The sequence below is a fragment of the Cetorhinus maximus genome, chromosome 6 (assembly GCF_964194155.1).
Source record: "Cetorhinus maximus chromosome 6, sCetMax3.hap1.1, whole genome shotgun sequence".
Taxonomy (NCBI): domain Eukaryota; kingdom Metazoa; phylum Chordata; class Chondrichthyes; order Lamniformes; family Cetorhinidae; genus Cetorhinus; species Cetorhinus maximus.
This window is the reverse complement of record NC_135884.1, coordinates 93,618,859-93,630,951: the sequence shown is the minus strand read 5'-3', so window position 1 is coordinate 93,630,951 and position 12,093 is coordinate 93,618,859. Positions and strand designations below refer to the sequence as shown.

The window sequence follows — 12,093 nt, the reverse complement described above, 5'->3', positions numbered from 1 at the left end:
ACGGTGTAGTCACTGCAAAATGGCACTCACGATGGCACCAAGCAATGTAAATGTGTGAGCAGAGAGGTCTGCCAGGCAGGAGTTTGGGTTCTAGGCCCCAGCACCAGATGGAACATGTGGGCTGAATGTGTGGGAGCCAGTTGAAGCTGTGAAAGTTGTACCAGCTGCAGGAGAGTGAATGTGTGGAACACTTACAAGGGAGTTGGCATCAGCTATCATAGGCCTGTATGCACTTAAAGTGGTTTGCTGCCTCTTGAGATGACACTGGTTCCTTCTGTCTGTCTGTCTGCAGGGAAAATGAGCGCATAATGTCAGGGAGCGCTCAAAGACTGGTGGCAGTGCCCCTGACCTCCACGTATTGACCCCTGCAGAGGAGGAGGTGGTCAAACTGGCCGGGGAACAGGATGGACGATCAGTTGCTGACAGCAAGGCCCGAGTGTCAGCATAACAGAGTGAGGATGTCTCTAACCTGTGTCGAGAACTGGGCGCGCAGGAGACATGCATGACACTGCACTGGGAAAAGGAACTGTGCTGGGGCTGGAGGTGTTAGCTTTGATCTGGTTAGCCAGGCCACCATGATCCTGCAATGCTTGTTCCAGTTTTCCACCATCCTGCAATCTTCACTTTCTGTTGTGCTCCGGCGAAACATCAGGTTCACGGCAGTGGTGTTTAAAATGACCAAGAGCCTCGGCCCAATCCAAAAACTCTTTATAGATAAGATCCATGACTATGACACTAAGAGCAAGGAAGCGGGTGGTCCTGTTGATGCCGGTCCAGAATACCTGAAAAACATGGATGAGGAGATTGCCAAATTGCAATGGCTCTATGGGGGAGGCGACCTCACCAAATCTCCAGAACTTAAATTTGAGGAGCCAAAATTTGATGAAATGAGCAAGCGAAGAAAGGAAGGAATGTTCTTCGTTCATGTTTCCCGGGACTGTAAAGTTGTAACTTAATAAATTCCATTGGATTAAAGTAAATAAAAATACAGGTCCTCGCATGCAGGAGACATGTCATCCACGGTCTGCAGAAAGGCAGAACCCCACCTTTGAGGATGATGACATGGAGGATGCACTGTCACATCATTTCCCTGCACCCTACTCTAGTGCAGAGACAATCACCTTGGTGAGAATGTGTTCGGGGTCACAATCTGGTGAGCACAATATAGGCACATCGCAGCAGCTGATGGAGGATGTGACAGCTGAGGTTCTTAACCGTCAGAGGACTGCTGGAGACCAGGCCCATGCTGAGCTCCATGATGTGGCTCTGGGAACGGCCGCAAGAAACCTGCTGCAGAGGCAGAAACAGGCAGGGAAATATCCGTCAGAGATGCCTGAGGCTATGGGCAGCCTCACGCGAATGGTGGAGGGATTCATCTAAGCCATGAGTTCTGTCATGGCTCCAGCATGTGAGCAGATGTCTTCCTCTGTGGAGAGGTTGGTAACTGGCATGGAGAGCCATGTCTAGCAGAACACCCAATGGTTGCCTAATTTGCAGTCGGACCTGCTTCCTGCCACTCTGGCCATGGACTCTATACACTGTTGGCTAGGCGAGACGGGGACAAGGCTTCTTGACCTCCCTTCAGGTGGCCCTTCTCTTTCTGGATTCAGGGAGGTGCCATCATGCACCAAAAGGGAGGAGGGGTGCCAGCAATCCACCTCGAGTGTGTCATCTCAGGGTGCCCCAACAGTAAGCTGCCACTCCTCCTCCCCTCTGCCAGTGACCCCATCGCCTCCAGAAGGTGAGGCTGATGAGGGTGCACCTGCAGGAGGGGCAGGAGACCCTCCACAGGCCAGAAGCCTCTAGGCCTCGGACCACCGGAGGGCGGCTGCCAAGGTCATCTCAGACAATGGGGCATAACAGTCAGCAAGCTGCCTCCACTTCAGCTGTGGATATCGGGATCGCACAGCGGTGTAGTGGTAGAACTTTTTAATGGCACAAAGGTGGCATGGGTGTCCAATCATTCTATGACCTTGTAAGTTTATGTACAAATATATCATTTTGAGCACTTCATGTGTGTTGAATGATCATGTTGTCAGGGCTTTTGCAACCAGATGGGGGCTTTTAAAGGCTTGGTGTTTCATTGAAACTCAATGATGGTTGATGTGGGAGTTATGGACACACTATTTATTGTGGAGCCTTGGAAGTAGTAGCATATCTGAGCTTCTTGACATACGGTGGTTTCTATATTTGTCAACATTTGTTTGGTGAGGGGATTGGAACCTTGCTGGCAAACCAGTACATGTTGCTCATCCCCTTATCACCCCTCAGAAGGTGTTTTCTTAGCAGTGTCTGCAGCTGAGGCAATCCATATTTTGCAGATGAACACAAGAAGTTCTTAGCCAGGCCTTGGCAGGATTGGAGCCTGTGTGACTGAGTCATGTGCAACCTCCTTCCAAGTCAGAAACGTGTGTGGCTTTGACAGGACTAAGCATATGGGCCTGTTCATGCCAAGGGCCTGCAGCTGTTTCCCTTCAAGGTGCCCTGGTGGCGGGCCTGGAGGTTGGCCTGGAGGGAGTGTGCTCATTCTGGTGGCACTTCAATTGCAATATTGCTTGAGGCAGAGATCAAGAGATCTTGCAGGGGCCTCATTCTTGCTGAAATCAGGATGCAATGAGGGTCTCACGGGTCTGTCTGGTGCGTCGCTCCATCACTGTGGCATCACTGCAACCGGAGCTGCACCATGCATCACCTCAGGCTCTTCTGATTCTTCCCTTTCACCTTCGTCTGAGGATGAATCTGGCTCCTCCATCAATTCCTCACCTCTTTGCTGCGCAAGATTGTGTAAGGCGCAGCAGGCCGCAATGATCCGTGAGACTCTCTGTGAAGTGCACTGCAGCACTCCACCTGAGCAGTCCTGGCAGCAGAACCTCCTCTTCAGCACTCCAATGACCTCTATTGTTGTTGCCTTTGTTGAGACACGGGAGACATTGTACCTTTCCTCACTGGACTTTGTGGCTTCTGCAGAGGCGGCATGAGTCAGGTCTTCTGTGGACAGCCCCTGTCACCCAGCTGCCTTCTCTACATTGTTGCTGAGGGGGAGCAAACAGCTGTGGCAGCTGAGAGCGAATGAGAATGTACGAGTCGTGAACGCTCCCTGGGAAACGAGCACCACCCCTGCAGGGTTTGTTTTTGGTGCTCACAAACCCGCTGCACACTGCTGGAACAAACGCCCTTTCTGTTCCTAAAGGCTGCTGGCTGTTCCTAGAGAGCTCTCAGCACCGCACGTGTGCAATCAGTTACCCCTTGCATTGGGACAAATCCAGCTATGGAGCCAAATCCCGGCTCTCAGGGTCTGTTGTGAATCGCACAAAATCACCGGATCTTTTGAACATGGCACTGGTGAACACCCTATGTGTGGCTGACTGGGAGATGCCCCACATGACACTCCCCCCCCCCCACCCCCACCCCTCCCCTCCAGTGGGACCCTGGAACAACCCGGTAGTGTAGAAATTCAAGGCTGGGTGACTTTTGAGACGACTGGCAATGGATTGCCTCCCATTCTGTTGGTCCTTAGCTCTTCCTGCAGGAGCTGATATAGGCCAGTGACCAACTGCCATGACAGCCTCGATCATTTTTGACATTGCTTCAGTGACATTTGCAGGTGGTTACTCAGCGTACGGTATATTTGGTTATGCGCCATTGCTCAGTACTGCACTGCCCCCTGGCTGCCAGCATCCTGGGCTGCCTGAACCTCTGCTGCTGCCTTTTTTGTCCTTCTGGCTGTTGCTGCACCTAACCCTGGGTCATCCTCTGCCAGTTCCTCCTCCTCCACCACAACATCAAAAACACTGGGTGGACAAGACCCATCCTGTCTGCCTGAAGTGAAGTCCGCACAGCAGGCCAGCAAAGATCTGGTCAGCACAGTCTATTTGGCCCTCTTTCCTAACATTTTTGAAGGCAGACCAATGGGGACCCATTGCTTGTACATTGACCACACCATGGTCTCCACCCACCCCACCCTGGCCAACATCCTCCTTGACCAGGTCTCTGGCCAACTCTTCCAGCTGTCACATTTATGTCCCTGGACACCCTGACACTGAAGCTGCAAGCCTTTGCCCTGCATCCTCCCTCAGTCATCTTTGATCTTCCCTCCATCACCCTTGACCCTCCCTCCCTCATAATGGAGTGAGTGAATGGTTTCAGTGCAGGTACTCAGATCCCTTGAACCTAGCAGCAAACTATGAAGAGACTTGTATCAATTAGGACCAAGGTGAAAGTAAAGTATGTTTCTCACTTTTGCACACAACTCTCTTTGGATTCATCAGTCATGAGACAACTCAAAGAGGTGAATTCCTGTCCCCTCTGGCAGGTATATTGTGCATGATTCCCGTAGAGACTGATAATTTTTAAAAAGTGATGTGAGTTTCCAATGCAATGAATCACAAAATAAGATTTCACATTCTAAGGCTTTTACTGTAACAAAACTACAATCAGGATTAACTAAACATTACTTAGTAGGCAACTAGTACACTAAACTACAGAAAAGGTATTCCCTATTAAATTCTTAATATAACCAAAAACCCCATGCCATGTTTATACATTGCACCACACTCACAATAGAAATGTAGTCTTGTGTTCAAAGTCCCAAGCTCCTCATGACCTCTTCTCCATACCCCATCAGGGTGAATCTTTCAGTGTCCTTTTAAACAAAGTCCCTTCACTCAATCTTCTGAGCATAATCAAATGGACTTCCACGAGCAAGGCACCCTGGGATGACTCCTTGATCTTTAACTCACCATAAGCCTTGATTCTTATAACTAGGAATCCGTCCATACCAGCACTCGGCTAGGAGGTTAACATAAAACAACCCTGATATTACATTGTGGGTCCTCTTCCCCAACTCTCTCCGTCTGAATGACTCTGAATCTGTATGCAGCAAGATCAGCTGCCCCCTCCTTTGTGTGCAGGTGTTAAAACTTGCACCTTTTAATAAGTTTGACCTGGGCCCCTTTGCCATAGTAACCAGGTCACATGGGCTTGTCTCTGGGAAGATTTCATAAGAGGTCACATCCCCCTCTCCAACCATTTCACTTTACCTTGAATTAAAGGAGACAGTTCAAAACATAAATGTCTTATCAAGTCCAGCGGTCATAACAAATTCTCCAGCAGACACTCTTTCAATGTGCTGCAGCTGCACAACTAACTTCTCCTGATGGTAAAGATGGCAGCAGAGGAACAGTAAATAGTTGCTGAGGTGTCCATGAGTACTTAGGAACCAAGTGCACTCAGTCATTATACACAGAAAATGCACTTAGATATTACCATGCACAGAAACCATCAATAAAAGCCTTCTACCTTCAATCATCACTTACAGTGTAAATTACATTCTGCAATGTTATTAAGAATACTGAGTCAAACTTAGCTACTTTGAAAGGGGAATAAAATGTGTAGGAACAAAGTACCAACTCCTGAGCTGCGAGAAGACATGAACAGATTTATCACTTGACTTGCACCACGGTGAAGCACAAGCCTACCCCACTCCAGCGCCCCCACTTCAACAACATCCAAAATGTTGGATGAAGGCCTCACAATATATGGAGTAAAAATATCAGAATGCTATACAGTGACTCATGTTTTCACTTTTATGTTATGTGGACGTATACATGTGTGTGTGTGTGTGTGTGTGTGTGTATGTGTAGATATACATATATGGAATAAGAAGAGCAACAGGGGGCCCAAGAGGCTTATCCTCAATAAGCTGTTGATAGAAATTGGGTGAATCAAACCCCTCGGGGTGGAATGAAACCCAGATAAACAATCAGCAGACACAACTGATTCCACGGGTACAGCTGTTTGGCTCATTGTTTTCCCTAATACCATTTCACTTTGTGATTTTGTAGGAAAAAGGGGAAATATACAGAGGCTCTGCAGTCAACAGGAGGCTGTTTGTGCTACAAGCTCAGATGAGACAAGAACTAGACCCTGCAGTCTGCAACTGCCACCCTCCCCACCCCACCAACCCCAACCTGACCACCCACCTTCAAACCTTCAACTTGACTGTAGTTATCAACAACTGGATGTCATTTTTATTTATTTTAGGCTCCATTCTGAAATTTTAAACCAATAAACTAAAACTCAATTAGAGAGAGTGATGGCTCAGATTATGATTTAGAGCCTAAGCTGAAACACATCAAATATATTTTCAATCAAGCATAGAAACAGGTCTCTAAGACCAGGGATAACACCTCAAATAAAATGATTATTTAATCTGAAGAAAACTGTGGGGTCAGAACATATGAGATTGCTGGTAAATTCGTCAGTGAAACTGGCTCAGAGCACAGAGGCCATTCGGCTGATCAACCTGTGCCAACACTTTTAAAGAGCTACCCAATTAGTCCCACTCTCCTGATCTTTCCCCATAGCCTTTCAGATATAATTTGCTTTTGATAGTTACTGGTGTGAAACCTGCTTCCACCACCCTTTCAGACAGTGCATTCCAGGTCATGATAACTCACTGTGTAAAAATTGTTTTCATCTCCCCTCTGGTTTTTATTTTTTGCCATGTCAAAGGAATGCTTGGAATGGAACAGGACTGTGTGTCGTACAATCTTAATGCGCTAGAATGGTAAATGGGTGAGAAGCACTTAAATTAATCCGAAATCATTTGAGCCTTTCATAGCCATATTATTAATGTTGTGGTGAGAAAAGAAAGACATTTTCCCTCAGTATCCTCACAGTCCAAAACTTCAAAACTTCAAAAGTAGATGCAGGATATAAAGTGCATAATCCTAATCTCTTTTAATTGCAAAATTTACATTAAGAGCCAAGGTGCGTGTGGAACGAGAAATGAGCTTCAAGCAAAAACTAGACAGACACTTGTTAACAAATGGGGTTCAGTACCGAGGGAATGCTGTGGAAGGGTGGGCTAAAAGAACCAAAGGTCTGCTGCCTAAACTGTTACTATGGGCGGGGTGCTTAGGTCAGTGGGTGGGGGCAATTGGCTGGCCTGGGATCAGCTGGGGAACGGACCGCTGACCATGATCGGCCCCCTGACCGCGATTTCACGCTGGCTGGCATCCATAAGGTTGGATGGACCACAAAACATCGGAGACAATTTGCAACTTTAATTACACTAATTGGCCTCTTAATTGTTGGCGGGGGCGCTTCCGACTTGTGCATGCACCTGCCGACCGAAATATCGCGCGAGTGCAGGATGACGTCGGGACGCTCGCCCGACATCGTCCGCGCAGTTTCGCAGCCGATTGGGTCGGGCGCGTGCCCGCATACCGACCTAAAAGTTCTGCCCTATGTCATAGTAAATGGACTGAATTTGTAAGGAATTGGTTCCACAAATTGTGTTCCCTCGTCACTGACTCCAGAACTCTTCCTGGCCTTTGTCTAAGGTTGAGAGGTGGGGGCAAACATTTTACAAGCTTGGCAACCTATTTGGTCATGAGCTGAGCTTCTGATCATATATCCTCTCTGTCTTTTGGATAAAATGTTAAACTGAGGCCCCGTCTGTCCTGTCCAAGGGGCATAAAAGACTCCATGGCACTATTTTTGAAAGCGAGCAGGGGAATTATGTCTGGTGTTCTGGGTAATATTTATCCCTCAGTCAACATCACAATAACAGATTACCTGGTCATTGTCACATATTTACTGTTGTGGGAGTTTGCTGTGCGGCAAGTGGCTGCCTTGTTTCCCACATTACAACAGTAACTACACTTCAAAAAGTATTTCAAAGGTGTTTTGAGTGCCCTGAGGTAATGAAAGGCACTATATAAATGCAAGTCTTTCTTTATCTTTCCTTCCAACTCCAAGACTGCCTGCTTCACTTACACAAGATCACTCATCTCTGTGCCTGCATCATCGGCTGCAGAAGCCTTCATCCGTGCCATTGTTAACTCTAGACTTGACTGCTTCAATGTTCTCCTGGCTGATCTTCCACATTGGACTCTCTGTAAACTTGAGCTCATCCAAAACATTTCTGATGGTAACCTAACTCCTACTAAGTCCTCATCCCTCCCTATCTCTGTAATTTCCTTCAATCCTAGAATCTACTGAGATATCTGCACAGCTCCAATTCTGACCTCTTGCACATGTCCAATTTTAAATACTCTGCCATTAGCAACTGGACCTTCAGCTGCCAAGGCTGTGAGCTCTGTTATTCCTTCCCTAAACCTCTTCAATTCATCATCTCTCTCTCCTCCTTTAAGATACTTCATGCAGGCTACCTCTCTAACCACCCATTCATTCACGTGCAAATATCTCCTTATATGGCTCAGTGTCAAACTTTTAATTGCTTCTGTGAAGCTCCTTGGAAGTTTTATTACATTAAAGATGCTATTCAAATGCAGGTTGTTGATGAATTTATAATCATCAGGCAAATTTAGGTAAGGAAATTAATGTGACTGCTTGTAGTGTGCATATATAAGCAGTACTCATGTAGGCACTGTTGTGCTGAGACTGCTGATGCCACACAACAGATTAAAAACAGAAACACCTACAAGTAGGCCATTTAAATGTCACCTGTGGCTCATCATTCCCCCCTCTTAATCAGAAAGTTATGGGTTCATGTCCCACTCTTTTGAGCACAATATCCAGCATAACAATATAATGCAGGGAAATATGAGCTAATTCACTTCCGTAGGAAGGATAGGAAGAACAGAATTTTTAAAAAACTATTAATGGTTGGTGTTCAGAAGAAATTGGGTGCCCTTGTAAACAAAACATTGAAAGTCAATATGCAGGTACAGTAATTAATTAGGAAGGCAAATGGTATGTTCGCCTTTATTGCAAGGAGAGTGGAGTACAAGAGTAAGAAATTCTTGCTGCAGTTCTACAGGGCTTTGGTGAGACCACACCTAGAGGTGGAAGATCAGCCTGATTTTATTGACTAGTGGAGCAAGCACAAGGGCCTATTTTTGACATTCTTAACATTCCAGGTGCTGCACTGAGGGAGTGTTGCACTGTCCAAGGCACCATTTTTTGAATGCAATGTTCCTCATCTGTCCTCTCAGCTGGAAGTAAAAGATCCAATGGCACTGCTTTGAAGAAGAGCAGGTGAATTCTCCCTAGTTTCTTAGCCAATATTTATGCCTCCACCAATCACTAAAACAGATTATCTGGTCATTATCTCATGTTTGAAAGATCTTGCTGTTCTGTGCAAATTGGCTGCTGCATTTCCTACATTACTACACTTAAAAAACCACAAATCCTTGGATGTAAAGCTTTTCGGAATGCCCAGGTGTTGTAAAAGATACTATATGAATGAAAATCTTTTCTTCTCACTTTGAATGTGATTGAAGTGAATATTTGTACATATCTGCATGATGCTAAAGTTTGGAGTTGACAACAATCTAGTTTTTTCAATGATAATGTTATACATTCATCATCAACACGGATTTTCATTTTGATCAGTTCAGTGTAGTGTTTGGATTCCTCTGTCATGACAGCGCTGTTATCTGCAAGATATTTTTTTAAAAGCAGGACCACAAGTTTAGGAGAAAGAAACTAGTACTGAATGTTTCAACCCTGTGAATTGCCACTTCACTTATAATGGATGCCAGCTCAGACGCACACACCAGAGTGGGGCTTAGCAGAGGTGTCATCAGCCATGTTCAGAGGAGCAGACAATGGTCAGCTAAAGCCAGCCTTGCATTGGGTCTTTCCTGTTGGACCATGGGAAAAACTTTGATTCTCTCAAGATCTGAGCATCATGCACATATCCAGGCAAACCAACATTAACTCACAGAATTTTGCACCAGTAGTCACAAACCATTGCACATTAAGGAAACAGTAATTCTTTATGTTCATCTGTTGCATCCATGCCTTTATTACATCTGGATTTGATTATTCCAATGCTCTTCTGCCCATCCACCTTCCTTGTCCCATAAGCTCGAGCTAATTCAAAACTCTGCTGTGTGTATCCTAACTTGTGCTAAGACCCATTCTTCTATCACCCCTGTTCTCCCTAACCTACATTGGCAACACCCTGGATTTAAAAATTCCATCCTTGTGTTCGAACTTCTCCAATGGCCTTGGCCCTCCCGATGTCTATCATCTCCTCCAGCCCTACAACTCTCTGAAATCTCTATGCCTCTTTAATTCTGGCCTCTAGTACATCTTTTCATTGCTCCACCATTGGAGGCCATACCTTCAGCTGCCTTGGCCCTAAATTCTGGAATTCTCTTTACCGCTTTCTCCTTTAAGACATTCCTTGAAACCTGCCTCTTTCAGTCATCCATCCTAATGTCTCCTTATAAGGCTTGGGTGTCAAATTTTGTTGAATTATGCTCCTGTGAAGGGCTTTGGGATATTTTACAATGTTAAAGGGGATAAATAAATACAAAATGTTGTTGAGAGAGAACCCCTTGCACTCATAGGTAAGTAAGGATAGACGTTAAAAGATTTCAAGACGTTTTTATCAATTAATAGTTTTTTCTAAGGCTGCACCCCAATTGTCTGCTTGCAGAATCCAAAAATAACTTTCTGCAGAGTTTTCAGCAAGCTTTCACTCAAAGGAATCTGCACAGGGCCACAGTTTGGACAATGTGCCACAACTGGCTAAGTAGAACTGGATGTGGTCCCAACATTCCCAGCACACAAGCCCTCAAGGGCCTTGAAAGAAAGAGCTCTGAATGGGACCACCCTAGAGGTGCAAGATGGTGTCCCATTGTTTCCTCTCTCTTGTGCTTTGCAGGCTAACCGATCCTACTTTGCCAAGTGTATATGTGTTATGCAGTATTGCCATCCCATCTTGCGTCTGAGTGAATCTTGAGTGGCTTGAGGTATCAGGCCAAAGTGTTTATCATGCTCTAGTTGGGTAGTGCGTGATGAATGGCCAGCACCAGCATGACATACTACCAGCTGCATGGGTGCCATCCAAAGATGGCCCTGTGGTGGAGCCTACTGAACAGAAGTGCTCCTCCTTCTCCTATTCCAAGCATCTAGAATTTCTGCATGCTGTCCCTCTCATTCTGGCCCATCTCTCCTTAAAACACATATTATATAAGTTATAAAATTTATTTTAATCATTATTTCTTATCATGGGCATCAATATAGATTTTATCAAATCATAAATAGCTACGACAAGTCTCGGCCTCTGCCCCAAAGAGTTGTTTTCAGTCCATGTTATCACTTATTTATTCTGAAGGTGGTTTTGCTGCCATTCTGACCGTTTGTTTTAACAGCAAACTTTAGATCCTTCCTCTGCATCTCTTTCAGAATTTGGTTTGGTTTATTGACTATAAAGGCCAAAATCTTTTTGATAGCTGACTGGTCTCAGCATTGATTCTTTGGTGACAGGAGAAATTCCTATCTCAGTTTAGTGCATTCACCCACTGAAATATTTCACTCTGAGTCTCTGGCCTGTGTTGTAACTTGCATCTTTGTCACTATTTTTTTTTTGCCATCTGCTGCCAGTTTTGAAATTCAGGACAATAAAATGCCAACTTCCATTTGGAGACAGCTCTCAAGCAATGCTTGTTTTGAGTGTCTCTGGTGTTTCCTGTTGAACGATAGTTTTGTGGCTGGGAAATTTGCCAAGAGTTTTCGAGACAGGGCAAAACAAGCCATACTCACTTGCACAGTGGCTCGTATCAGGTTGTGAAAGCTATGGGCTTGAATAATTGCTAGCGTGCCATCAGAAAGTTTAATTTACTGCCAGTGGCAAATTAAAACATGGTCAATTAGACAATAACAACTTAATTGTTCAGTAGTAACTGAGTGAAGTTAATGCCTAGTTAGCTTCTTCAGTGCCTTTATGCCTACAATCTGTATGTAAAACCCTGAATGTTTAATCTCCCAACTGTGATAAATTTGTATGTTGAACCCACTAAGTATCTGGACATAAGTGCATTGCAGACACGAATTAGCCTGCAACAACTTGCCTGTTCTGCATTTTTATGTTCAGAGCACAGTTATTTTATTTGTTGGATGTAAATGATTACTGTAAACCTTAAGGGGAATATGCCTGATTTTCAAAAGCCTGCCTGAAACTCTCCACGCACTGTCAACATCCAATTAGCATGCTGCTGCTGCCTTTAAGGGAGATTCTCATGCAAAGGAAGATCAGATGATAACTCTCGGATTAAGTGGTTTCAGGTTTACCTTGACAGCTGTTTGATGGAAGCTAGTACGATTTAATTG

General features: G+C 45.2%; 1 pseudogene; it reads left to right on the top strand.

Annotated features, from left to right (window-relative positions):
- Positions 1–549: 549 nt before the first annotated feature.
- On the top strand, positions 550–956 carry LOC144682296 (ATP synthase peripheral stalk subunit F6, mitochondrial pseudogene; annotated as a pseudogene).
- Positions 957–12,093: the final 11,137 nt, after the last annotated feature.